We start from the raw sequence: 25,928 nt of genomic DNA on the forward strand, positions 1-25,928 counted from the left end.
GCTCTCGGAGCTCCGGGGCTCCCGCCAAGCTCAGGACGGGCGTCGCCGAAGCAGCCAGCCCCGGCCGAGCCCCTCAGCACGGTGGGCGCCGCGCCCAGACGAGCGCGCGGGGCGGGGCGGGGCCGGGGTCCGCCCGGGGAGGGGGCGGGGCCGGGACGCTCGCGGCCGCGCGCCGGGGCTGAGAAGCGGCCCCTCCGGCCGCGCGGGGCGAGGGGCTGCGCCGGCCCGCGGGGCGCATGCGCGCTGCCGGGCGGCCCTGGCTCCCTCCCCGCCCACCCCTCCTTCCTCCCCCTCCCCCTCCCCTGCATCCTCGCCGCTCTCGCTCTCTCCTCGCCCGCCGGGTGCTGAAGTTGGGCGGATGGCAGCAGACCGGCTCCGCTAGAGGACCGAGCCGCCCGGCCCCGCTGCCCCGGACCCATCGGCGCGCTGCCCACCCCTCCAGGCGACCGGGTAAGACGCTGCCTCCAAACCGAGCGGTGCTGAGTAAATGACACCAAAATGTCTGCTTTGCACCGATGGGTGGATTTTTTTTTCAAGGTGGGGGGGAGGTGAAGGAAGGAGGGGGCGGAGAGCGCGACAGCCTTGCCCCGGCGGGGGCGGCTGCGGGGCGCGGGGGTCTCGGCGGCGGCCGCGGCGCCCTGGGCGGGAGCGGGGGCCGCGCGGCGGGTCCGGGAAGTTGAATCCCGCGTCGCTGCCTGGACGCGGTCCGCTCGCCGCCCTCGGCGGCTGCGGGGAGCCGGGCGAGTGCCCTGCCCGCCGAGGGACTGAGTTCCCGCGGAGAGCCAGGCGCCTGCGGGGGGCGGCCGGGAGGGTCGGGCTGGGGGCGCGGAGACCCCGCGGGGGCGCGAGGGGCTGCGGGTTCTGTGCGGTCGGCTGGGAGCGAGGGGAACGTGCCATCCACAGTGTCCAATCCACCGATCGCCCCGGCTGCTGTGTCTCCCCGGTCGTCTCTCTCTACCTTTGGGAAATGCACGGCGCAGGTGGGGAAGGTGTTCGCGGTGGAGGCTGCAAAAATGAAGCCTTTGAGCAGCGGCGAGATACCGGAGGGGCGTGTGTGTGTATGTGTGTGCGTGTGTGCGCGCGAGTGTGTGTGTGTGTGTGTGTGTGTGTGTGTGTAGGGGTATCTTTTGTTCCTTCCCCTCCCCTTAGTGAAAGGAAAGGGAGTCCTGGCGTGTGCGGCGAGGGGTGGATTCCAAGGCCACCGAGGGGGCGAGGAGGAGGAACGCCCACCAGACGCGAGCCGCTGCCTGGGTGGGCGCGTCGGAGCCACCCTTGCTGTAGGTGATGATGGTCTTTCCGAGATCGATGGAATCAGTTTCATCGCTGCCTCCCCGCCAGCCTCCCTGCTCTCCCTCTTCGAGTGCTGCGGCAGAGGCTGGGTGCAGACGCGGCCGCTTTCTCCTCTTCTCCCTGCCTCTCTGTCTCCCTGAAAAATGCTGGAGGACTCGAGGATGGCGGAGGGACGGAGCTGGCCTCCGAAGCCGCGGATGGGAGCTGCTACTCGCGAGCCGGAGGCTGCTGGCGGCGCGTCCGGGGCAGCCCGCGCCAGCCTCGGGAGTCCCTGGGCTCCGGGGAGAGCAAGCCTGTGTCGCCTGGGCACAAAGATGCCCGCGCGCCTGCCCTGCGTTCGGGACCCGCCCTGCGCCCCGCGCCCCGCGCCGAGCCCGGGACGCTGGCTCACCTGGGAGAACCCGTGTCCCCCGGGGACGACGGACCCTGGCTCCTGGCAGAACTCTCCTGACCTCCCCTGACCTTTCCATACATACTTCTTTCCTTAAAAGAGTCACTGTAAGATTTGTCTGGAGAACTTCACACGCTTCAGAGTTGTTTGCTTCTTTCTTTCTTTTCTTAAATTGTTTTACGGCGGGATTCTCTCCAGGGCGGGGTGGCTTTCCCAAATAATAAAGAGAAATCTTAGTTTGGTTCCCATGTAGAATAAGCAGTTCTGAGGCTGGGTGCCATCTGCATTTCCGGCGTTTATACCAACTGGTTTTCCGGGTGATGAACCCTTCTGAAAATCATTTAATTGAAGACGTGAGAATTGATTTTTATTCGTGTAGTGGAAAATAATGTTTTCCTCCTCGATTCCTAGCTGCTAGACGCTGTGTGTACGAAATAATGTGCAAACTGTGAAACATTTAAAGTATATTGCACTTATTTCTAAAGTCTTTTGTATTGAAAGTATTTTCCGAGAAATATACATTATAGCATTCCTATCTAACGAAAAGGTGATTTAATACAAATGAATGAGAGGTTTGCCCTCCTCCAGTTGTTAATATTGTTAAGCCATTAATTCTGTTAACGTGAACTAAAACAGTAATGAGCACACTCATGGGACACCGAATTTATTGACTTGTTTTTATAATCTTTTGAAACCTACACTTGGAGCGACCATGCGAAAGTAGTTTCTTTAGTTTTTGGCAACTAAAAAACAAGTGTTTGTTATTAGAAGAAGATTGGGTGGTATTCTTTATTAAGTAAGATAAATCTCCATGGCAATGACACCTGATCTCAGAGCCATGGGCACCCATCCTTCCTCCTGAAACTGTAGTCGGAAAGATTAGGAAACCATCTAATTTACAGAACAAACAACATAAGGTGCCTGTTATGCTGATTGATTTCGATCCTTTTTACTCTAGTTCCTCAACTACTCCTTGGTGTTTAGTCCCCATGGAAAGGAATTAACAAGGAGGGTTAATTTACTGACCTGTTCATTCTAAGGCAAACAGCAATTTCCTTCTCAAATAGGTATCTCTTTGGTTGTAGGGATCTTCCTCTGAGGTCCTAGTTTATTTGAACTCATCGTGTTTAAGGTCTAACTTCATTATCATTCCTATGAACTTTTTATACTTTTACATAATAATAATAATAATAATAATAATAATAAAAACTTCCTTAACTTTTCCTACCATGAGGGCCAAGGTATTTGAAGAAAAGGAGAAACATATATTCTTACCCATTTTATCTTTTTGTAACAGCCAAGCAAAAGTGAAAATTTTAAATCTGAATTGATAAAAATTCTAGTTGACTTACAGAGTAAAGTCTAAGAAAGAATTTACTTGTTAATCTAAAGGTATAGAGATAATGGCCTTTGCGTTAGAAGACCATTTGCTGAAATACGGGCTTTCCTGGAAAAGGAAGGTAGGCATGGGTGATGGGGTACCATGCTAACAGGGCTGGGAATCCATTCAACCACATTTCTGCTGACAATCCTGTTTCTGATACTCTCCAACTCTGCTTACTTAACACTGAGAATACTGCACTACGGAGATGGGCAAATCGAAGGACCACTATATACCCAGAGGATGAGAATAATGCTATGTGATATTAAAAGCATTTTCTTTCACTGATTGCTATAGAGTATAAGTGTGAATGCATTGTGGAGGCTTAAAATTATATGACATTTCCGAGGGAGTGTCATGGATGCTCAGACAAATACATTTTTATAGAAAACCTTAGAAAAATCCTTTGCTATAGGTAAGTAGGTAGCCAAGACTTTCAATGTGAGACTGATGGATACTCCCACCTTCCTTCTCTCCCCATCCATGCTTATCTCTGAAAAAAATGACACTTTTTTAACTTACAAAGAAATTTGTTTAGACTATTATTTCTGCTATTATGCCAGCACCTATAGTATACTATACAGTATCTGGCAAGGGCAGGTATAAAATAATTTTTCCTAAATTAATAAATTTTTCATGGTCAACCTGGCTCACAAAAGTCTTCTAAGATAAGAATTGCATTTTTAAAACTAGGACTTATGCTGTTTACCACGTACACTAGTTGGGCTCCTAAAAATCACGTTTATAGTCCTACATCTTTGGAGGAAGTAATTTTCAGAATTGTCATTTTGAGAATATGTATGTGTTTAATACAACATTTACATTACTGATTTGTTTTCCAATTTTAAAAGCAATATTTGCTTATTTTAGATCCCTGTAACACAAAATTACCTGTGGGCCAATATGGATATGACGAGCACTAATTTTGGGTCAAGCTGGCCTTAGCTTGTGTTGTGGCTCCTCTCCTTAATAACTTAATTGCTGTAGGCAAGTTTCTAATCTCTCTGAGCCTCAGTTTTCTCAGATATACAAAAGGGATGAAATAAGAATGCAAACATAAATACAATGCAATATATATGAAGTACTGAACATAGTGCCTGGCATGTACTGAGTGCTTATAATTATCTCAATACCTAAAGAACTGCTGCTGAAAACACAGGATAGTTTGCCACAGGTTTATTTCCTTTATATAAATGTACCCTTGTCTTAAGAATTTGAATCATATTGGCTGGGCGCGGCGGCTCATGTCTGTAATTCCAGCACTTTGGGAGGCTGAGGCAGGTGGATCACCTGAGGTCAGGAGTTCGAGACCAGCCCGGCCAACATGGTGTAACCCTGTCTATACTAAAAATACAAAAATTAGCCAGGCATGGTGGCAAGTGTCTATAGTCCCAGCTACTTGGGAGGCTGAGGCAGGAGAGTCACTTAAACCTGGGAGATGGATGTTGCAGTGAGCTGAGATCATACCTCTGCACTACAGCCTGGGTGACAGAGCAAGACTCTGTTTCAAAAGAAAAAAAAAAAAAAAAAAGAATTGGAATCATATTATAGAGCAGGAGTCCCCAACCCCTGGGCTATATAGATGGGTAAGAGCCCATGACCTGTTAGAAACTGGGCAGCACATCAGGAGGTGAGTGGCTGGTAAGTGAGCATTACCTCCTGAGCTCCTCCTGTCAGATCAGTGGCTGGCATTAGACTCTCATAGGAACGTGACCCCTATTGTGAACTGTGCACACAAGGAATCGAGGTTGTGCACTCCTTATGCGAATCTAATGCCTGATTGAGCTGACGTGGAACAGTTTCATTCCAAACTATTCCTCCACCCCTACTGCCATCCGTGGAAAAATTGTCTTCCACGAAACTGGTCCCTGGTGCCAAAAAGGTTAGGATGGCTGTTTTAGAACTTCATACTTCTAAAAAATATTAACATTCCTTTGTTGCGGTTTCTCAGGAAACTAAAATTGATATTTTTAATGTGATTTAGTGACTGCAAAATAATTCGCCTTATGGATGTCTTTATTTAGCCATTCTTTTATCTTTGGATTTTGATTCTTATGCCTAAATTGTGTGTGTGTATCTCTATTGCAGTTTCTCCTTTGGGGTCAATGCTTAGAACAGCCAGTTCATGCCAACATAATGCCATTCTTTAAAAAATCTTTGCTAACTTTGCTAATAGGTGAAAATAACATTTTTCAAACTTTTATTTCTTTGGCTACCAATAAGACTGATTACTTTTTGACATGCTTATAAGCACTTTTTGTCTTTGAGGATGGCTTGTTCAAGTCTTTAGCCTCTGTTTTCCCCTGCTGTTCTGGTACATTTTTCTTATTTGTTTGAGTGCTAATATTAATTTTTTAAAAGGGAAAAGCAAACAAGGAAAGAAAATGCTTAGTGACAAAGACTCCACGTGGGAAAGACTACAAAGATCACTGCGGCTAAACCAGAAAGGCTGGATCTGCCAGGGTATCAGGGCTCCCAGGGTATTCACATATTGCTACCCTGCCTGAGTTTTCCAACTTTTACAGTTCTGTTCAGAAGTCCAGAATCAGTAAATGGTTTGCTCACAAACACTTTACTATGAGAAGCTTGTGCCTGAAGAGTTCCCAGATGGTCATGGATTGTTTTTGCCAGGTGCCAATGTTTTATGCAAGAACTTTCAAGTTTTTCTGAGATAAAAGGGTTGAAAGGAAAGATGGGAGTAGATGGAGATCCTAGGGTTATTCATTGTGATTTCTCAGCAGAATGAAATCAATGAAGCTTAGTTATAAAACCATGTCAGGTTAGAATCATATCTTACCTCAACTTTTAAGTGCTAGGTGAAATTTAAATACGTTAAAAGTAAGAATTTAATCTGTTACCTTAATGAGTTCTATATCTGTGATGTATCACATGATTCGGTGGCTTTGTAAGCTCCTGTTTTTGACTTTTTAAATTCTATAACTTTTGACAAACTTGATCTCAAAAGTTGAATTATCTAGCTTGGAAAATCTATAATGTCATTAGGTATTAAACTATCTAGAAAGTATAAATGTTTTCATTTTGTTTTTTGAGACAGGGTCTCACTCTCTCACCGAGACTGGAGTGCAATGGCTCAATCATGGCTCACTGTAGCCTCAATCTCTCTGGGCTCAGGTGATTTTTCCACCTCAGCCTCCCACGTAGCTGGGACTACAGGTATGTACCATGACACCAGGATAATTTTTGTATTATTTGTAGAGATGGGATTTTGCCATGTTGCCCAGGCTGGTCTTGAACTCCTGGGCTCAAGTAATCTATACACCTCAGCCTCCTAAAATGCTAGGATTACAGGCAGGAGCCACTGTGCCCAGCTGAAAGTGTAAACTTTTATATTCATCAGTGGTACCAGTTTACCAGATACAGTAAAAACTGAATAATTCAGAATTTATAATGGTGGTAGGTCCCTATAGGAGAAGCAATGATCTGTGGTGGAAAATAAAATCTACTTCAGAAAGAAATGGATTTGAATTTTTACTCTGTTTATTAGATGTACAGGCTTTTTCATGAAATTATAGTATTTCCTACTTAATATTCTAGCATGAGTAATAAATATATAAAATCTCTGAATTCTGAATTTCTTAAGCTTTGTATGTGAGATTTAAAAAAATTCCCTGTGTGAGTAAATATAATTCTATTGTAGACAATGATGTGGTTCACAAAGCAAATATTTACTTCCTTATCTTGGGTCACAAGCTTTTCACAGTACAGTACTGCTGACTGGCTATTGAAATACACAGGTTATAATTCAAGAGCCGTGGCATTACAGTAAAACAGACACAACCTGGGGGAAATTACAACATAAATGAAATGAGCAGGTGAGTGTTTATTTGTTTATTTCATTTTTAAAATTATCTTGCATCTTCCCAATAGCATAGTGAGTTAAATCCAGTGAAAACTCATTTATGAATGTTATCACTTTCTCTATTTCCTGTCTATGAAAGGTGGGAGCCTGGTTTTTGGTGTATTTATGATAAGTCATGTTATCTTGAGATTTTATGAGTCAATTTTGGCTCTTGGTAGACCACCCTATGTCCATGGCCAATTACCCTAAACTCTCCTCTGTTTTTCAGGATTTAATTAATCAAAATCAGTAAATATTTGAAAGTTTGCTATTTGAAAAGCAGCAGTCCATATGATTTGATTCATATAAGGTAAAAAAAAAAAAAAAAAAAAAAAAGCTTAGGGAAAATTGACCTTAAAAGAAGGAGATTTTAAAAGCAGAGAATATAATTTGTTGGAAAGAGCCCAGGTTTTAGATTCAAATAACCGGAGATGTAGCCTTCACTTCTTTGAGCCTTAGAATCATTATCTTTAAAACTGAAGAGAATTTAAGAATGTTAAATGATTAAATTATGTCTATAAAATCCTTCATATATTGGTATTCAGTATGAAAGTGTTAGGTATTGTACTAGAGTTAATAAATCAAAATAGATACAAGAAACATTGTGTAGACAGTAAGTGCTTGAGGGGTTTTAATTTCTTGCCAGTATTTATCTTAACTAATTGGCCCTTATTGATGTTGGGGTTGTTCTCCATGTATTTCCCGTGTTACTCTTTCCTGACTAGTTTGTTTCACCAACCTGTTTATAAACATATTTGAGCACCTACTATGTGCCAGGCTCTGTGATATTTTTTGGCCCTTTTCCAGAAGGTGTACATAGATAAGCTTCTTCAACTTATTTTTCTTTTATCTGGTGAATACTGGTCATTCTAAGCTTTGAAGCCATAGCTAAATACAACATGGGAGTAATAAGCAAAGATTTCCTTAGCGTTTAGCAATAGACTAATCGATCTCAACATTTAGGAGCCTAGTCTACCACTAATGTTCAAGAAAGCTGCTAAGCAGAGACTCAGAGATAAGGGGAAGAAAAGCAGGAAGTGGCTCTGTTGGTGGTTGATTTAATAACCTCCACTGTAATATCAAAACAACCGAAGACTGTTGGCTTAACCCTCTTTGTCAACCTACCCCAGCACCTAATTCTTTCTCATTGAAATAAAGAAAATTTGTACATACATCTGTACTGTGCCTTCCTCCCCACCACTTACAGGCTATCCTGGGTAGGGTAGTCATTGTAATATAATGTAAGATACTCTAAAACACTGGTATAGGGGATGAGCGAAGGGGGAAGGAGATTGAGATCCCTGCCCTTCTTCAGGGCCCACATTTCCCATGCGCTAGCAATATTGTAGACTTTTTCCTGATACCATTGCAGTTCCATCTTTGATTACTATCTGTTTGTAATATACCAGAGTTGACCAAAAACCCAGAGTTCTCAGTTTGGATGAAAAAATGTATATATTTAATTTTGAGGAAGAAAATTATCTTCAATATCAACTTGTTGAAATCACTAGGGCAATTTCTAAATCTTGCAGTTAGCTTTGCCCTGATCTAGAAAGATTTTATAAGATTTATAAGATCAGGGTGAAGACTTCAAACCCTTTCTAGAAATATGGCAAGAATTTACAGTTAATATGACTAACTATGGAAATGAAAGATATTAACATTATGAATGAATTAACTTGAAGGTAACTGTCAGCCACTAAATTTAACATGCTTGTCATTAAACCTTTGGCTGGGCTGTTAATAAGTAAAAATGTATGCTAATGTAAGATTTGAGCCTATTTCTTTCTCAATTTATTTCTACTCAGCACTATCATACAGTATTTTACCTGTGACCTATGAGTTTAGTATGATCAAGATTCACTAGATAAAAGCAAAGGAAAACCATTATGTTTTATTAGGGCACTAAGGCATAGACATGCTATAAAGCAATATAATGACCTATTTAATTTACAAACTGTTATGATTAACTGAATACTGTATTGTGAATTGGAGTATTAAATACTCCAATGTAAATTGGAGTAAAATGCTTCATCATGAATTAGAACACTAATATTTTCCCTAGCTACTATTTGGGTGAGGCTTGACATTTGATTTTCTCCTCTCTCTCTTCTTGTTATTATTGTTATTAGTATTTCTAAATAGATAAATTGAGGAGAAAGGAGTATCTTTGCTTTTTGTACATCTAATAGTTCACAGAAAAATTGGTGTTTAATCTTATTTTATATAATTTTAGGATATTCACATAATTTTGTTGCCTGAAATTTAAAACATATCAGGAGCTCAAATGTTCAGTCTGCTAGGAAAAAAACCAGAAACTCCATTGTCTTATTTCTTCTGGTAGTCAGGAATAAACTGCCATAATTGTGATTTCTGTGCTAGTTTATGAGTAAGTAATATTGGTAGTTTTGACTCATGCTATATGTTTTCTTCATCTACCCAAGTCCATACCTTCAATTTTCACTGATGAAGAAACATTTTAGACTAAATTACTTTTAGTAAATTCAATGTCTAATGACCTACCTATGTTTATATAAATGATGGATTTAGTTGAAAATTACATTTACTTATCATTTTAAATACTGAAAACCAAGTGATAGAGAAATCCTTCCCACACTGAAATTATCTCCAAAATGTAACATTTTGTAAAGATGATTTTATGTGTCAGTATATGTATATATGTGTGTTTCCCCTTTTATTCATGGGATGCAACTGACATGATACCTGTGTAATGATAGCCAAATATTCAGGAAGAAAAAATGCATTCTTTAGAATACAGGGGAAGGCACCAATGAGATGAGAAGGATAGTCAAGTAAAAAGCAGGAAGGCTGGGCTCAGAAAACAAGACAATAAGTTTAAAAACTCATTGTATCTTCAAGTATAATATCATTCAATACATTATTATGTAACTCTGCTATATTATGTAACCACTTCCAGTTTCATGAATTCATGTGACCTAATCTTAAGAAGGTAATTTTTTTTCCCATTAATTCAGTAATTTCATTGACTGAACATCTGAGTAATGCAAGTGGGGTTTCATAAGGTAGAATTCCATTAAATAAATGTTAATTCCAGGAAGGAAAAAATGTGAAGCACTTTTCTTGACCTAACTTAGGTTATGTTAAATAGTTTAAAATTCTCATAGGTGATACTGAAATTCACTCATATTGATAAAGAATTCACTCCCAACTTTTTTTTTCTAAATGCAACTATTTTAAGTACATCTTATATAAAATCAGTTTTATCTCTGTGATGTAAAGACCTTTATGTCTTGTTTCAAAATACTAGCAGTGAATAAATGTGTATGATAAGCTTTTCTTTTTGTACTGAGCAACAGGGCATTGCAGTGACTTAATATCTAAAGTATTTATTAAGACTTTGGGGGAGTGACAAGTGAGCTTGGAAAAGCTTGTCTGCCCATTGCTGCTGAGATTATTTTCAAGAGAATGTAGATTTATGGCTTAGTAGGATCACTGAATGTAGTTACTCAGTGAGGCGGCCAGTTGCAACCTAAATCAATTTTGGCACTTGGTGTGCTGGCTTCTGACCATTAGCCCCAAGAAAGTCCTAGTCTGGTTAGATTTCAGGGAAAAAGAAAGAAGTTGTGTGCCTGAAAGTGGGGTTCAGAGGGTACAATCTAAAAAGTTGTATTAGAGACAGGCAGTGACAAAGGAAAGAAAGAAAAGTCTTTGTGTGCATTGGTAAATGCAGCCTGTGTGGGTCTGAATTTCCAAGTGTCTGCATTAGACTTCTAAATTTTCTTCAGTTTCTGCTACTCATCAGTTTTACCTCTTCTGTTTCCTACCTCCTTATTCTTAATTAATGTGCTGTGTAATTCAGTCCCTACTGTTTACCTAAGAATAGCAAAATTAAAAAAGGCATAACCAAGTCTGAGGGAGCATAAAGAATAAAGAGATAAGATCTACATGTAAATGTCTATTATTATTATATTCTATGAGAGAACTAAAATGTTGTGAGAACTCAGCAGCGTAAAAGTAATTTTAAATGGCTAAACCAGGATCTGGCAAAAGTGTCATAGAGGTTGTGACATTGTCTTGGATTATTGAAAGATGGAATTTTGACAGACAAAAACAGGTTTCCAGGCTCAAAGACAATGTAAATAAAGATAGATGCAGAATCAGGAAAATCAAAACCATTTTGTGGCACAGTGTTTTGAAAGCATACAGTACTCACAGGAAATCATGAGATGATAAGGCTAAAAAAGAACACATATATGGGCAGCTGTTAATATCAGAGTGAAAAGGTAGAATTTTCCCTGCCAGGCAAAGAGTGCGGCTGAAGCTTCTAAGCAGGGGATTACAGGGTAGGAGCTGTGCTATGGGACAGATACTTCATCAGTCCATGCAGGGCGGAGGGGGCGGGGATAGTCAAGGAAAGTGGGAACACCACAACTTCAGCTGTCCAGATGAGAGGAGAAGAGGAGGTCTAACCTGAGAAACAGTGAAGGGCCCAGTCCATGGGAAGATGATGATGTGAGAAAATATTTGAGTCAGAACCTTCAGGACTTGATCAACAAAAAGATCTAGGAGATGTAAAAGGAGGTGTAAAGCTGTCAGGGAGCATTTTAGCCTACCAGTCTGGGAAATAAAGATGTCGTAAGACATGAGAAAGTCAAACTGATGAAGAAGTTAGTGAGGAAATGAATTGAATTCAGTCTGGGAAATAGTTTGGCATACCCGTCAGAATTCTCAAAGGATGTTTAGCACGCCATTGATTAAATAGCCTCAGGGATATCAGTTAAGTAGGAAGCAACAAGTATGATCTTAGGCTACATCAGTAGAGCCAGATAGTATCAGAATGAATGGTGATCATTATATTCTGTTCTTCATATCCAAGTCACAATTGCCATGTTATTTTGAATTTATTCTGGACACCGTGGTTAGAGGTCAAGAATAACAAAAATTATTTTGTTACAAAGCAGAATAATTTGTATGAGATATGGTTGGAGGAATTTGTACTTCCTTTTCTTTTCTTTCTTTCTTTCTTTCTTTCTTTCTTTTTTTTTTTTTTTTTGAGACAGAGTTTCACTCTTGTTGCCCAGGTTGGAGTGCAATGGCATGATCTCAGCTTATGTCAACTTCTGCCAGCCCAGTTCAAGCGATTCACCTGCCTCAGCCTCCTGAATTGCTGGGATTACAGGCATGCACCACTATGTCTGGCTAATTTTGTATTTTTAGAAGAGATGGCGTTTCTCCATGTTGGTCAGGCTGGTCTTGAACTCCTGACCTCAGGTGATCCACCCACCTTGGCCTCCCAAAGTGCTGAGATTACAGGTGTGAGCCATCACACCCGGCTGGAATTTGTACTTTCTTAACCTGGAAGACAGTGGTTTCCCTGAGAGATATGTGTGTTTCACCATTTGGAGAAAAGCCATGGGAAAAGATTAGACATTCTAAATTGCCCCAATGATATAATGAAAATAAAGCCACCTGGCAGAGTTGTAGAGAGATAATATGTGCAGTGCCTCTGGAACACATTTCATATTCAATGTGTCTTAGCTCTTACTGTTACCTTAGGAATAGCATTAGAATCAGTGGACACATATCATGGAGATGCTGCCATCCTATTGGAAATAACTTTTAAGAGTCATAGCTAGCTGGTTAGGTGAGCTGCCTTGAAGGGTAGCAAGTTTACTGTCACTGAAAAAACATGGGGTAGACAAATACTTGGCAGAGTTGTCATGGAGGAGATTCAATGATTGGGAGGGTGAGTGAACTACAAGGCCTCATTTTAACTCTGAGGACCAGATGGTACCAGATAATTTGGATTGCAAACCCAAGGGAATGACTAGAGCTACAAATAAAACTTCAAAATCTTTTGCATCCAGGTAACAATAGCAGAAAAGTGTTAAAGGAGAAAGAGCAGAGATCAGGTGAGCTTAGAATAGAATCTTGGAGCATATCTGCATGAATGAACATGTGGAAAAAGAAGGAAACTATACACACATGCACACATACGTGTATAAATGCATGCATTCATATATATATATATACACACACACACACACATTCGTACATAAGATGAGAATAAAAATGTGTTATAAAGATCATGAAGATACTGTAATATGCCATAAAACTGAGGTTGTAGAGACTTTTATCCAGTTTTATTCATATGAATATTAATCTTCCACCAAAGATTAGAAAAAGTTTAAGAAAGAAGATCAGCTGAATTATGACATGTGGCAGAAAGAGTGAGATCAAGACCAGGATGACACATCAGATTTTGGAATGAGGAAGTAACTTGTGATTGTTTAGAAAGCACTTGTGATTAATGATTTATACATCATCTGTTTCCAGAAAGTTTGAGGCAGCTTAAATAAAAGCACTTTCACACAAGGCAGTAAAAATAAAAAAAAATAAAGATAAGAAAAAAATGGGGGAAATAGTGAATGTATCACAATACCTGGATAAGATTGTTATTGTAATAGGAATACTACCTTTTAGCTTTGTGGTTCCTGGCAGCCAAAATAAAAGGGTAACAGGAAAGATTACCTATAATTTATTGGTTAAGGAAGGAAAACAGATCTTTAGAAGAATTTTTGTTTCCTGGCATGGAATTCTGTGAAGAGTATATCCCATGGATTCTTAGATAAGAGACAGTGACATATTAGACAACGTGGTCAACAGTGGTTCTGCTGAAGATGCAGGTTTGCTTTAAATTGCTGTTTCTTCTTTAAGCCCTTGAAGGCCAAGTGTGCAATATTAAGATAAGGTCTGTAAAAGCCAATAAGGTAGTGATATCTCTTGTGGGTGTAGACTAGTTGGGCATCTGAATACTCCTGAGTGTGAAAAATCAGCATAAGAGAGCATTCGGGAAGAGGATTTCCCAGAGGAGATGCAAGGATAGTTCCATGAATGTGAAGAGAGAGAGCACAAAGTCCCGTGCAACCTCAGTTCCTTGACACTTGCCACTCCCTCTGCTTGTTAGCAGAGTCTTTCTCATCATTCTCATCCCCCAGTCTTTCTCATCATTCAAGTTTCCATTCAAATATCACTGCTTCAAAGAGACCCTAAGGACTGTCTTCCTAATGTGGTCCCTTCTTCATCCCTCCTCATAAATGGCACTTTAACAATAATCTGTTTTACTTAATAGAATTTACTGCTCTGCTAAATTATTTTATTTATTATTAGTCTCCCTCATTCCAGAAACTAGAATGTAAGCTAATACACCAAGCAATGCCAGTGGTTGATATGAAGGAATGAATGTTTTATGAATGGGAAAGAATTCAGCTCAGTACTGATGTGATAAAAAAAATAGGATGGTAGCATTGGGCATGGAGTAAATAATTCCCAGAATGTTAGCCAAGAAGATCAGGATAATTATGATGAGGACATAATTTTGTCCTGGGAATTTCAGGAACATTGGGGTTAGAGGAGGAGCACATATTCTCTCTATACTTTTCTGTCCACGCACAAGGTGCAGGGGTACTAATATGAATGGTAAATTCATGAATATTCATTGATCATGATTATAAGGGATAGAGCCTAAGTGGGAAAAGTACAAAGAGTCCTATATCATGGCAAACTACTTTTCCTTTCATATTAGATGAGATTGTTTGATAGTGCCTGATATGGTTAGACTTTGTGTCTCCACCCAAATTTCATCTTGATTTGTAATTCTCATAATCCCCATGTGTCTAGGAAGAGGTGGGAGGTAATTGGATCATGAGGGTGATTTTCCCCATGCTGTTCTAGTTATAGCGAGTGAGTTCTCACAAGATCTAATTTTTTTTTTTTTTTTTTGAGACGGAGTTTCACTCTTGTTACCCAGGCTGGAGTGCAATGGCGTGATCTTGGCTCACTGCAACCTCTGCCTCCTGGGTTCAGGCAATTCTCCTGCCTCAGCCTCCTGAGTAGCTGGGATTACAGGCACGTGCCACCATGCCCAGCTAATTTTTTGTATTTTTAGTAGAGACGGGGTTTCACCATGTTGACCAGGATGGTCTCGATCTCTTGACCTCGTGATCCACCCGCCTCAGCCTCCCAAAGTGCAGGGATTACAGGCTTGAGCCACCGCGCCCGGTGACGATCTAATGGTTTTATAAGAGGCTCTTCCCACTTTGCTCTGATTCTTCTCTCTTTTGCCACCATGTGAGAAAGTCCAAGCTTTGTTCCCCTTCACCTATCGCCATGATTGTAAATTTCCTGAGGCCTCCCTAGCCATGTGGAACTGTGAGTCAATTAAACCTCTTTCCTTTATAAATTACCCAGTCTTGGGTATTTCTCTTTTCTTCTTCTTCTTTTTTTTATGATTATACTTTAAGTTCTAGGGTACATGTGTAGAACGTGCAGGTTTGTTTCATAGGTATACATATGCCATGTGGTTTGCTGCACCATCAACTCAATCATCTACATTAGGTATTTCTCCTAATGCTATCCCTCCCCTACTCTCTCACCTCCCAACAGGCCCCAGTGTGGGATGTTCCCCTCCCTGTATCCATGTGTTCTCATTGTTCAAATCCCACTCATGAATAAGAACATGTGGCGTTTGGTTTTCTGTTCCTATATTAGTTTGCTGAGAATGATGGTTTCCAGGTTCATCCATGTCCCTGCAAAGGACATCGACTCATCTTTTTTATGGCTGCATAGTATTCCATAGTGTATATGTGTCACATTTTCTTTATCCAGCCTATCATTGATGGGAATTTGGGTTGGTTGCAAGTCTTTGCTATTGTGAACAGTGCTGCAATAAAAATACCTGTGCATGTATCTCTATGCTAGAATGATTTATAATCCTTTGGTTATATACCCAGTAATGGGATCACTGAGTCAAATGGTATTTCTGGTTCTTGATCCTTGAGGAATTGCAACACTGTCTTCCACAATGGTTGAACTAATTTACACTTCCACCAACAGTGTAAAAGCCTTCCTATTTCTTTACATCCTCTCCAGCATCTGTTGTTTCCTGACTTTTTAATGATCACCATTCTAACTGGTGTGAGATGGTATCTCACTGTGGTTTTGATTTGCATTTTTCTAATGGCCAGTCATGATGAACTTTTTTTCAAGTTTGTTGGCTGCATAAATGTCTTCTTTTAAGGAGTGTTTGTTCATATCCTTTGCCCACTTTTTGATGGTAAATTTGTTTAAGTTCCATATAGATTCTGGATATTAGCCGTTTGTCAGATGGATAGATTGCAAATTTTTTTTCCCATTCTGTAGGTTGCCTATTCACTCTGATGATAGTTTCTTTTTCTGTGCAGAAGCTCTTTAGTTTGATCCCATTCATCAATTTTGGCTTTTGTTGCCATTGCTTTTGGTGTTTTGGTCATGAAGATTTTGCCCATGCCTGTGTCCTGAGTGGCATTGCCTAGGTTTTCCTCTAGGGTTTTTATGGGTTTTGGTCTTATGTTTAAATGTTTAATCCATCTTGAGTTAGTTTTTGTATAAGGTGTAAAGAAGGGGTCCAGGTTCAGTTTTTTGCATATGGCTAGCCAATTTTCCCAACACCATTTGTCAAATAGGGAATCCTTTTCTCCTTGCTTGTTTTTGTCTGTTTTGTCAGATCAGATGGTTATAGATGTGTGGCATTATTTCTGAAGGCTCTATTCTGTTCCATTGATCTATAGATCTATGTTGGTACCAGTATCATGCTGTTTTGGTTACTGTAGGCTTGTAGTTGGTTTGAAGTCAGGTAGTGTGATGCCTCCAGCTTTGTTCTTTTTTCTTAGGATTGTCTTAGCTATTTGGACTCTTTTTTGGTTCCATATGAAATTTAAAGTAGTTTTTTTTCTAATTCTGTGAAGAAAGTCAATGGTAGCTTGATGGGGATAGCACTGAATCTATAAATTACTTTGGGCCCTATGGCCATTTTCACAATATTGATTCTTCCTATCCATGAGCCTGGAATGCTTTTCCATTTGTTTGTGTCCTCTCTTGTTTCCTTGAGCAGTGGTTTGTAGTTCTCCATGAAAAGGTCCTTCACATCTCTTGCAAGTTGTATTTCTAGGTACTTTATTCTCTTTGTAGCAGTTGTTAATGGGTTTGGCTCTCTGTTTGTCTATTATTAGTGTATAGGAATGCTTGTGATTTTTGCACATTGATTTTGTATCTTGAGACTGCTGAAGTTGCTTATCAGCTTATGGGGATTTTGGACTGAGACAATGGGTTTTTTAAAATATACTATCATGTCATCTATGAACAGAGACAATTTTACTTTCTCTTTACCTATTTGAATACCCTTTTTTTATTTGTCTTGCCTGACTGCCTTGGTCAGAACTTCCAATACTATGTTGTATACGGGTGTTGAAAGAGGGTATCCTCGTCTTCTGCTGGTTTTCAAAAAGAATGCTTCCAGCTTTTTGCCATTCAGTATGATATTGGCTGTGGGTTTGTCATAAATAACTCTTATTATTTTGAGATACATTCCATCAATACCTAATTTATTGAGAGTTTTTAGCATGAAGGGGTGCTGAATTTTATTGAAGGCCTTTTCTCCATCTATTGAGATAATCATGTGGTTTTTGTCTTTGGTTCTGTTTATGTGATGGATTCTGTTTATTGATTTGCATATGTTGAGCCAGCCATGGATCCCATGGATGAAACCAACTTGATTGTGGTAGATAAGCTGTTTGATATGCTGCTAGATTTGGTTTGCCATTATTTTATTGAGGATTTTCACATCGATGTTCATCAGGGGTATTGGCCTGAAATTTTCTTTTTTTGTTGTGTCTCTGACAGGATTTGATATTAGGATGATGCTGGCATCATAAAAGGAGTTAGGGAGGAATCCTTCCTTATCTATTGTTTGAAATAATTTCAGAAGGAATTGTACCAGCTCCTCTTTGTACCTCTAATAGAATTTGGCTGTGAATCCATTTTGTCCTGGGCTTTTTTTGGTTAATAGGCTCTTACTGCCTCAGTTTCAGAACTTGTTTCAATCTATGCAGGTATTTGACTTCTCTCTGTTCTAGTCTTAGGAGGGTGTATGTGTCCAGGAATTTATCCATTTCTTCTAGATTTTCTAGTTTATTTGCATAGAGGTGTTTATAGTATTTTCTGATGGTAGTTTGCATTTCTGTAGGATCAGTGGTGATATCCCCTTTATCATTTTTATTGCATCTATTTGATTCTTCTCTCTTTTCTTCTTTATTAGTCTGGCTAGCAGTCTATTTTGTTAATCTAAAAAAAAATAGCTCCTGGGTTCATTGATTTTTTGAAGGGTTTTCTGTTACTCTGTCTCCTTCAGTTCTGCCCTGATCTTAGTTATTTCTTGTCTTCTGCTAGCTTTTGAATTTGTTTGTTCTTGCTTCTCTACTTCTTTTAATTGTGATGTTAGGGTGTTGGCATTTAGTGCTATAAATTTCCCTCTAAACACTGCTTTAACTATGTCTCAGAGATTCTGGTACATTGTGTCTTTGTTCCCATTGGCTTCAAAGAACTTATTTATTTTTGCCTTAATTTCATTATTTACCCAGTAGTCATTCAGGAGCAGGTTGTTCAGTTTCCATGTAGTTGTGCAGTTTTGAGTGAGTTTCTTAATCCTGAATTCTAATTTGATTGTACTATGGTCTGAGAGACTGTTTGTTATGATTTCCGTTCTTTTGCATTTACTGAGGTGTGTTTTACTTCTAATTATATAGTCAATTTTAGAATAAATGTGATGTGGTACTGAGAAGACTGTACATTCTGTTGATTTGAGGTGGAGAGTTCTGTAGATGTCCATTAGGTCCACTTGGTCCAAAGCTGAGGTTAAGTCCTGAATATCCTTGTTAATTTTCTGTTTCATTGATCTGTCTAATATTGACAGTGGGGTGTTACAGTCTCACACAATTATTGTGTGGGAGTCTAAGTCTCTTTGTACATCTCTAAGAACTTGCTTTATGAATCTGGGTGTTCCTGTACTGGTTGCATATATATTCAGATTAGTTAGCTCTTCTTGTTACATTGATCCCTTTTCCATTATGTAATGCCCTTTGTCATTTTTTATCTTCGTTGGTTTAAAGTCTGTTTGATTGGAGAGTAGGCTTACAACCCCTGCTTTTTTTTTCTTTCCATTTCCTTGGTAAATATTCCTCCATCGCTTTATTTTGGGCCTATGTGTGTCTTTGCATGAGATGGGTCTCCTTGAATACAGCACACCGATGGGTCTTGACTCTAACCAATTTGACAGTCTGTGTCTTTTAATTGGGGCATTTAGCCCATTTACATTTAAGGTTAATATTGTTATGAGTGTATTTGATGCGTTACTATGATGCTAGCTGGTTATTTTACCAGTTAGTTGATGTGATTTCTTCATAGCGTTGATGGCCCTTAAAATTTGGTATGTTTTTGCAGTGACTGGTACTGGTTTTCCTTTCCATATTTAGTGATTCCTTCAGGAGCTCTTATAAGGCAGGCCTGGTGGTGACAAAAGCTCTGAGCATTTGCTTGTCTGTAAAGGATTTTATTTCTCCTTCACTTATAAAGCTTAGTTTGATTGGTTATGAGATTCTGAGTTGAAAATTCTTTTCTGTAAGAATGTTGAATATTGGCCCTTACTCTCTTCTGGCTCATAGGGTTTCTGCAGAGAGATCCACTGTTAGTCTGATGGACTTCCCTTCATGGATCACCCGACCTTTCTCTCTGGCTGCACTTAACATTTTTTCCTTCATTTTAACCTCAGTGAATCTGATGATTGTGTGTTTTGGGGTTACTCTTCTTAAGGAGTATCTTTGTGGTATTCTCTGTATTTTCTGAATTTGTATGTTGGCCTGACTTGCTAGGTTTGGGAAGTTCTCCTGGATAATATCCTGAAGAGTATTTTCCAACCTGTTTCCTTTCTCCCCATCACTTTCAGGTACACCAATAAACATACGTTTGGTCTTTTTACATAGTCCTGTATTTCTTGGGGGCTTTGTTAATTCCTTTTCATTGTTTTTTTCTCGAATCTTGTCTTCCCACTCTATTAATTAAGTTGATCTTCAATCTCTGATATTCTTTCTTCTGCTTGATTGATTTGGCTATTGATACTTCATGATGTTCTCGTGCTGTGTTTTTCAGCTCCATCAGGTCATTTAAGTTCTTCACTATACTGATTATTCTAGTTAGCAATTCCTATAACCTTTTTTCAAGGTTCTTAGCTTCATGCATTGGGTTAGAACATGCTCCTTTGCTCAGAAGAGTTTGTTATTACCCACCTTCTGAAGCCTACTTCTGTCAATTTGTCAAACTCATTCTATGTTCAGTTTTCTTCCCTTGCTAGTGAGGAGTTGTGATCCTCTGGAGGAGAAGAGATGTTCTGGTTTTTGGAATTTTCATCCTTTTTGAGCTGGTTTTTCCCTATCTTCATGGATTTATCTACCTTTGGTCTTTGATGTTGGTGACCTTCGGATGAGGTTTCTGTGTGGACATCCTTTTTGTTGATGTTGATGCTATTCCTTTCTGTTTGTTAGTTTTACTTCTAACAGGCTTTTCTGCTGCAGGTATGCTGGAGTTTGCTGGAGATCCACTCCAGACCCTGTTTGCTTGTTTTCTTGAGTATCACCAGTGGAGGCTGCAGAACAGCAAAGATTGTTGCCTGTTCCTTCCCCTGGAAGCTTTGTCCTAGAGGGGCAACCACCAGATGCCAGCCAGAGCTCTCCTGTATGAGGTGTCTGTCGACTCCTGCTGAGAGTTGTCTCTCAGTCAGGAGGCACGGGGATCAGGAACCCACTTGAGGAGGCAGTCCCTTTGCAGAGCTTGAGCACTATGCTGGGAGATCCACTGCTCTCTTCAGAGACAGTAGGTAGGAATGTCTAAGTCTGCTGAAGCTGCACCCATAGCCGCCCCACCCCAGGTGTTCTCTCCCAGGGAGATGGGAGTTTTATCTGTAAATCTCTGACTGGGGCTGCTACCTTTCTTTCAGAGATGCCCTGCCCAGAGAGGAGGAATCTAGAGAGGCAGTCTGGCTACAATGGCTTTGCAGGGCTGTGGTGGGGCTCTCCCCAGTTCAAACATCCCCCTTACTGGGGGCTTTGTTTACACTGTGAAGGGAAAGCTGCCTACTCAAGCCTCAGTAATGGTGGATGCCCATACCCCCACCAAGCTCAAGCTTCCCAGGTCAGCTTCAGACTGCCGTACTGGCAGTGAGAATTTCAAGCCAGTGGATCTTAGCTTGCTGGGTTCTGTGGGGGTGGAATCCACTGAGCCAGACCACTTGGCTCCCTGGCTTCAGCCCCCTTTCCATGAGAGTGAATAGTTCTGTCTCACTGGCATTCCAGGTGGCACTGGGGTATGAAAAAAAAAGTCTAGTTTGCTGTCTGCCCAAACAGCTGACCAGTTTTGTGCTTGAAACCCAGTCCCTGGTAGTGTAGGCACTCAAGGGAATGTCCTGGTCTGTGGGTTGCAAAGACCATGGGAAAAGCATAGTATCTGTGCCAGAGTACACAGTTCTTCAAGGCACAATCTCTCACAGCTTCCCTTGGCTAGGGGAGGGAGTTTCCCAACCCCTTGCACTTCTTAGATGAGGCGATGGCCCATCCTGCTTCAGCTCAGCCTCTGTGGGCTGCACCCACTGTCTAACCAGTCCCAGTGGGATGAGCTGAGTATCTCAGTTGGAAATGCAGAAATCACCCATCTTCGGCATTGATCGCACTGAGAGCTGCAGACTGGAGCTGTTTCTATTCAGCCATCTTGCCAGCCACCAGGTATTTCTTTGTAGCAGTGTGAAAACAGATGAATGCAGTGCCCATTTAAATTTCTGGAGACTATCTTTCAAAGATATCTTGAGCTGTTATTGCATTAATTACATTGCAGGATTTTTTCTAAGAGTCATTAGTCAATGCATCCTTCTATGACCCTTCCTGGTAGCTAACAACAAAATCCTTATTATATTGAGGGGTGTGTGTGTATGTGTAGGTGTGTGTGTGTGTGTGTTGGCAATCAAGAGTACATCAGAATTGCCTAAAATATAAAGCAAGTTGCTGACATACAAATGTAAAAGCAGAGGGGCTGGTAGAGAGAAGCTCATAAAAATTGAGAGGAAACTAGAACTAGGAAAGGAAAGATGGAAATAGACTAGGAAGTGAGACAGGCATCTTTTTGCATGTGGATTACTTGTTTAAAAGATCTATGGAGAGGAGAGGACTAACTAGAGGAGGCTTAACAGCAGCCTGAGGTGGGCAGCAGATTCAAACAGAACTCTCTTGACACTGATTTTGGGTTTAGGGAGCTTCTTGGCTGTGAAAAGCAAAATTTTATCAATGGAGAAGTGTCAGGAAAAATACCATGGAATTTCCTGGAACATCAATTTTATTCATTCTTGAGAAATTTAAAATCTTTCTATATCAAAGTAAAAACAAATATGAGGGAACAGTATATCATTTTTATGGATTCATTTGTTTATTTACTTGTATGTTTTTTAGGTTAGACCTCATGTTTGGAAGCAATTTTGGTTATTTAGGCACCATGTTAGGCTTCGCCTCAGGGTTTCAGGGGGCAAGTTTGCAGTTTAGAGGTAGTGAAATTTCCCCATGGTTGTGGACAGGCAAAAGGTTTTAGATTCATATACCATGATAAGCTTAAATGGCACCTCGAAACTAGCTGAGTCCCGAAAAATAATGAGTCCATTTTTTCCTCATCTCATTATCTCTAATATCTTAACTCCCAACTAGAAGAAATATGTTGCGGGACAAATATTACACATTGGTATTTCTCTAATGGCTTTACTTGAAGCATCTAAAATGACAAAAAGTATTTATAGCTTTGCAAAAGACAGATTAAAACACAATCTAATTGTCCTTTTATGCTGAAAGGCGAGATTTGATCATGGTATTATCTGTATTACTTAGTCCATTAACCAAATGTGTGGCTGCCAAAGCAAACACACAAATAAGCAGACTTTCCTGACTATAATTTGTTAGATTGTTCCCCAAAAGTATTCCAATCTGGTGAATGTTGCTTGTGTGCAATTGACCAAGTAAGAGAGTACTAAATGGAAATGAACATTGAAAGGAAGAATAATCACCTCATAAACTCATTGGGAAAGTACTCTTTGGAATGCAAATATGAAATAAGGTAGATTTTCACATATACTAATCTCTTATTGAAAGGCAGAACAGTGAACTGTCATTCAAAAGTAAGGAGATAAATAGGAAATTGCAGTTGAAATAATAAAAATGAATAAAATGGTGTTTAGCTGCGAACTTTTCAAACCATAGAGTAGCGACTAAATTGATCTCCTTTATTGTTTTGTTGTTTGTTTATTTGTTTGTTTGTTTCTAATGTTTCATTGCATTTGGCTTTTATAGAATGGTCTGGGAAAGAGAAGTGATTTGGGTTTTAAAAAAGTTGTAAATAAAAGTGATTCAAAGTGAATTTTTGTGTGTGGTTCATCCAGTGACTTTCTCTTTTAAAAAAATACTTACTGAGCACCTACTATGTGCTAGCACTGTTCTGGGAGATGCAGATTTACTAGGGAACAAAACAGACAGAAATGCCTGTTCCCATGAGATGGCTTACACTTGATCTTTGAGGGTTTTTTTTTTTTTAATTGGCTCATAGAACTCCATTTGGACTCCTTTGTAGAGCAAGGCTATAAAGATTTGTCTGTCTATCTATACACACAAACATACATACACAAACACACTCTTTCATTCATATATTAATTAGGTGCAAATACTTAAGGCTAAGTGAAGGGATACTAAAGGCATAGTGGCTATATCTTGGAATATAGGGGAATTTTTTGTATCTTCATTTTTTAAACAACTGACACGACTTGGTATCAGTCCATTTCAAATCAATATATTGTACTACTACAAATGCATTAGTTGCAGTCTAAAAAATATTGGAATGAGAGGTCAGAAGATGAAGATTCCACTCTCTTGCCTTCTCTCATTCAAGAAAATACATGTATGGCTCAAAGCATCTGAAGTTGTGGGCACAAGGGGGAGAAGTGAGCTCGTTTTTTTCTCAGGCTGGAAATCTGACTTCCCTCCAGGAATTTCCCAGGAATGAATTGCTTGTTTCATCTTCATCCCTGTGCTGTTTCTGCCATTTGCCTGCCAAACTTCTTTCCTAGTGCTCTGAGGTACATTTCTGAGAATTTAGAGCATAATTAACTGAAGTAGAAAAATGTTGAGGTATATCAGAAAATTTAGATCACATTTAATGGAGTTGGAAAACCAAAAGGAATCATGTTCCTCAGCTGCATATTCTATGATACGATGGAATGCAGTGATTTTATTTTGTCTAAACTCTTGGGAAAATTATGTACAGAGGCTGTGTAATGTGTTCCGCTAGAATGGGGTGAAATGAATGAAGAACAGAAGCAGCCTCAAATAGCGAAGAAGGATGTGGCACTTTTTGGGGAATGGGAGAGGATTGATATTTTGCAGATTGCCCTGTAACTGACATGAACTCCGGGTTTCCGATTATATCATAGGATACTCACTGTTTCCTGAAAGCACTCATTTGGAGCAATCTGAGCTCCCCGTTTACCTGTGATTTTTTAAATGACACATACACAATAACGGATGGCTTTGTTTTCAAGGATGGCACTGGGGCAAGAAATGAAGAATTATCAGGAGCTGTTAGGGATTTGATTGCCGCTAAGGGGAAATGAAAGAAAAGAATCTGAATGTATTCCAGGAAAATATGTCATGATAGCTAATGCTCCAGTTGGTGTTTTATTTGTTGTGAAATGATGGACGTGGAGAAGACATAGCAAATACTCCACCATCACTTGCAACAATTAAAGATGTAACAGAGCAAGTTATATTTTTACAGCTGAGACTTTTACATGTTACTTTTTTCTTTTAAAGTTGTGTATTTGGGTGGAGATAAAATTTCATTATCATAGTTCCCAGTATAATAGAAAATACAATATAGACTTTAAGAAGTTGATTTTGTACTTGAATTTTTTTTTTTTACAAACAGCATAAAACATTCATTACATAATTTACTTACTTTAACTTACAAAAACAGCTAAAGGCTCCAAGGTGAAATAAAATATTTAGATAAAGTATTATTAAATTTGTATTAAACTTGTTTTTACCATTTCAGACATAACTACAATATTAGGTGTTTGGAGAAAATGATGCCAGTGATTATGAATACCAAACTACTAAAAAAAAAAATTTTAATCCAGAGATGACATCAGGAGAAATGAGTTCTAGCTCTGGCTATAGAACTCTGGGGGGGAACTCATGAATCCTAGTATGACCAAGAATTATAATATATGTACAAAATCACTATGAATTAATGTCATCAGCACATTTATGATGGCTACCATTACTCTCCAGGACTGTTTGTTGATCAACAATCAAACTAGTTGCCTTACAAAATAGTGAATGTAAGGAATTCTCCCTTTCTAAAAAAAAAAGTCCAGATGTAAACCCCATACCATTCAAGGGCCAGCCTCTTCATCCCTTTTCTTCTACCCTCTCCTACTTGCAAAATACCATATACTTACCTCCAGAAAATGGTTTATCTTTTGCCACTTCTGTATGCCTTTGCTCAGATGGTTTTCAGCCTGAAATGCTGTGCATGCTTCAGTGCACTCTTCTAAGTCCTGACCATCCTTTAAGGTCTAAGGTAAAGTCCTAAGGCCTTTATGAATCCTTGTCTGACCACCTCATAGTGACGCCCCCTTCCTTTGAAACTGCCTGCATCAGAACATGACACTTGCATTCCTGTCTTCTCTATGAGTAACCCCTTTTATTTTCACACTCTTACCAAAGGGTGGCTTCTGCAGTCCCCAGGAGTCGACCTTGACCCCCTTCTTAGTCACACCCATATGTAAACTGTCCATAATCAGGGCTCAGTCTACCTCTTTGGGACTTCTTACCTCTGTTGTTTCTCCATTTCTGCTCTCCCAGTTAACATGATCCTCCTGCCTAGACTGTTGTGGCAGCATCCCTGCCTCCAATGCCCTTTCACTCCACTTCCTGAATGAAATCTAGAGACTTTTGCATGGCTTCTCCCCTGGTTCCTCCTGCCTGTCTGTTCTTGGTTGCCACCACACCTTAGATGCCTTATGATGCCGCAGCCACACTGATGAATAAATGAATCTTTAAAAAGTAAGCCAT

At 40.0% G+C, this 25,928-nt stretch overlaps 1 protein-coding gene across 1 annotated transcript in view; it reads left to right on the forward strand.

Annotated features, from left to right (window-relative positions):
- The first annotated feature begins 306 nt into the window (after positions 1-306).
- RGS17 (regulator of G protein signaling 17) overlaps positions 307-25,928 on the forward strand; it is a 110,283-nt gene continuing 84,661 nt past the window's right edge. The window contains exon 1 of the mRNA XM_039467507.2: positions 307-450. The gene's annotated coding sequence lies outside the window, so the exon portion shown is untranslated. The remainder of the gene's footprint in view (positions 451-25,928) is intronic.

The sequence above is a fragment of the Saimiri boliviensis genome, chromosome 4 (assembly GCF_048565385.1).
Source record: "Saimiri boliviensis isolate mSaiBol1 chromosome 4, mSaiBol1.pri, whole genome shotgun sequence".
Lineage (NCBI taxonomy): Eukaryota > Metazoa > Chordata > Mammalia > Primates > Cebidae > Saimiri > Saimiri boliviensis.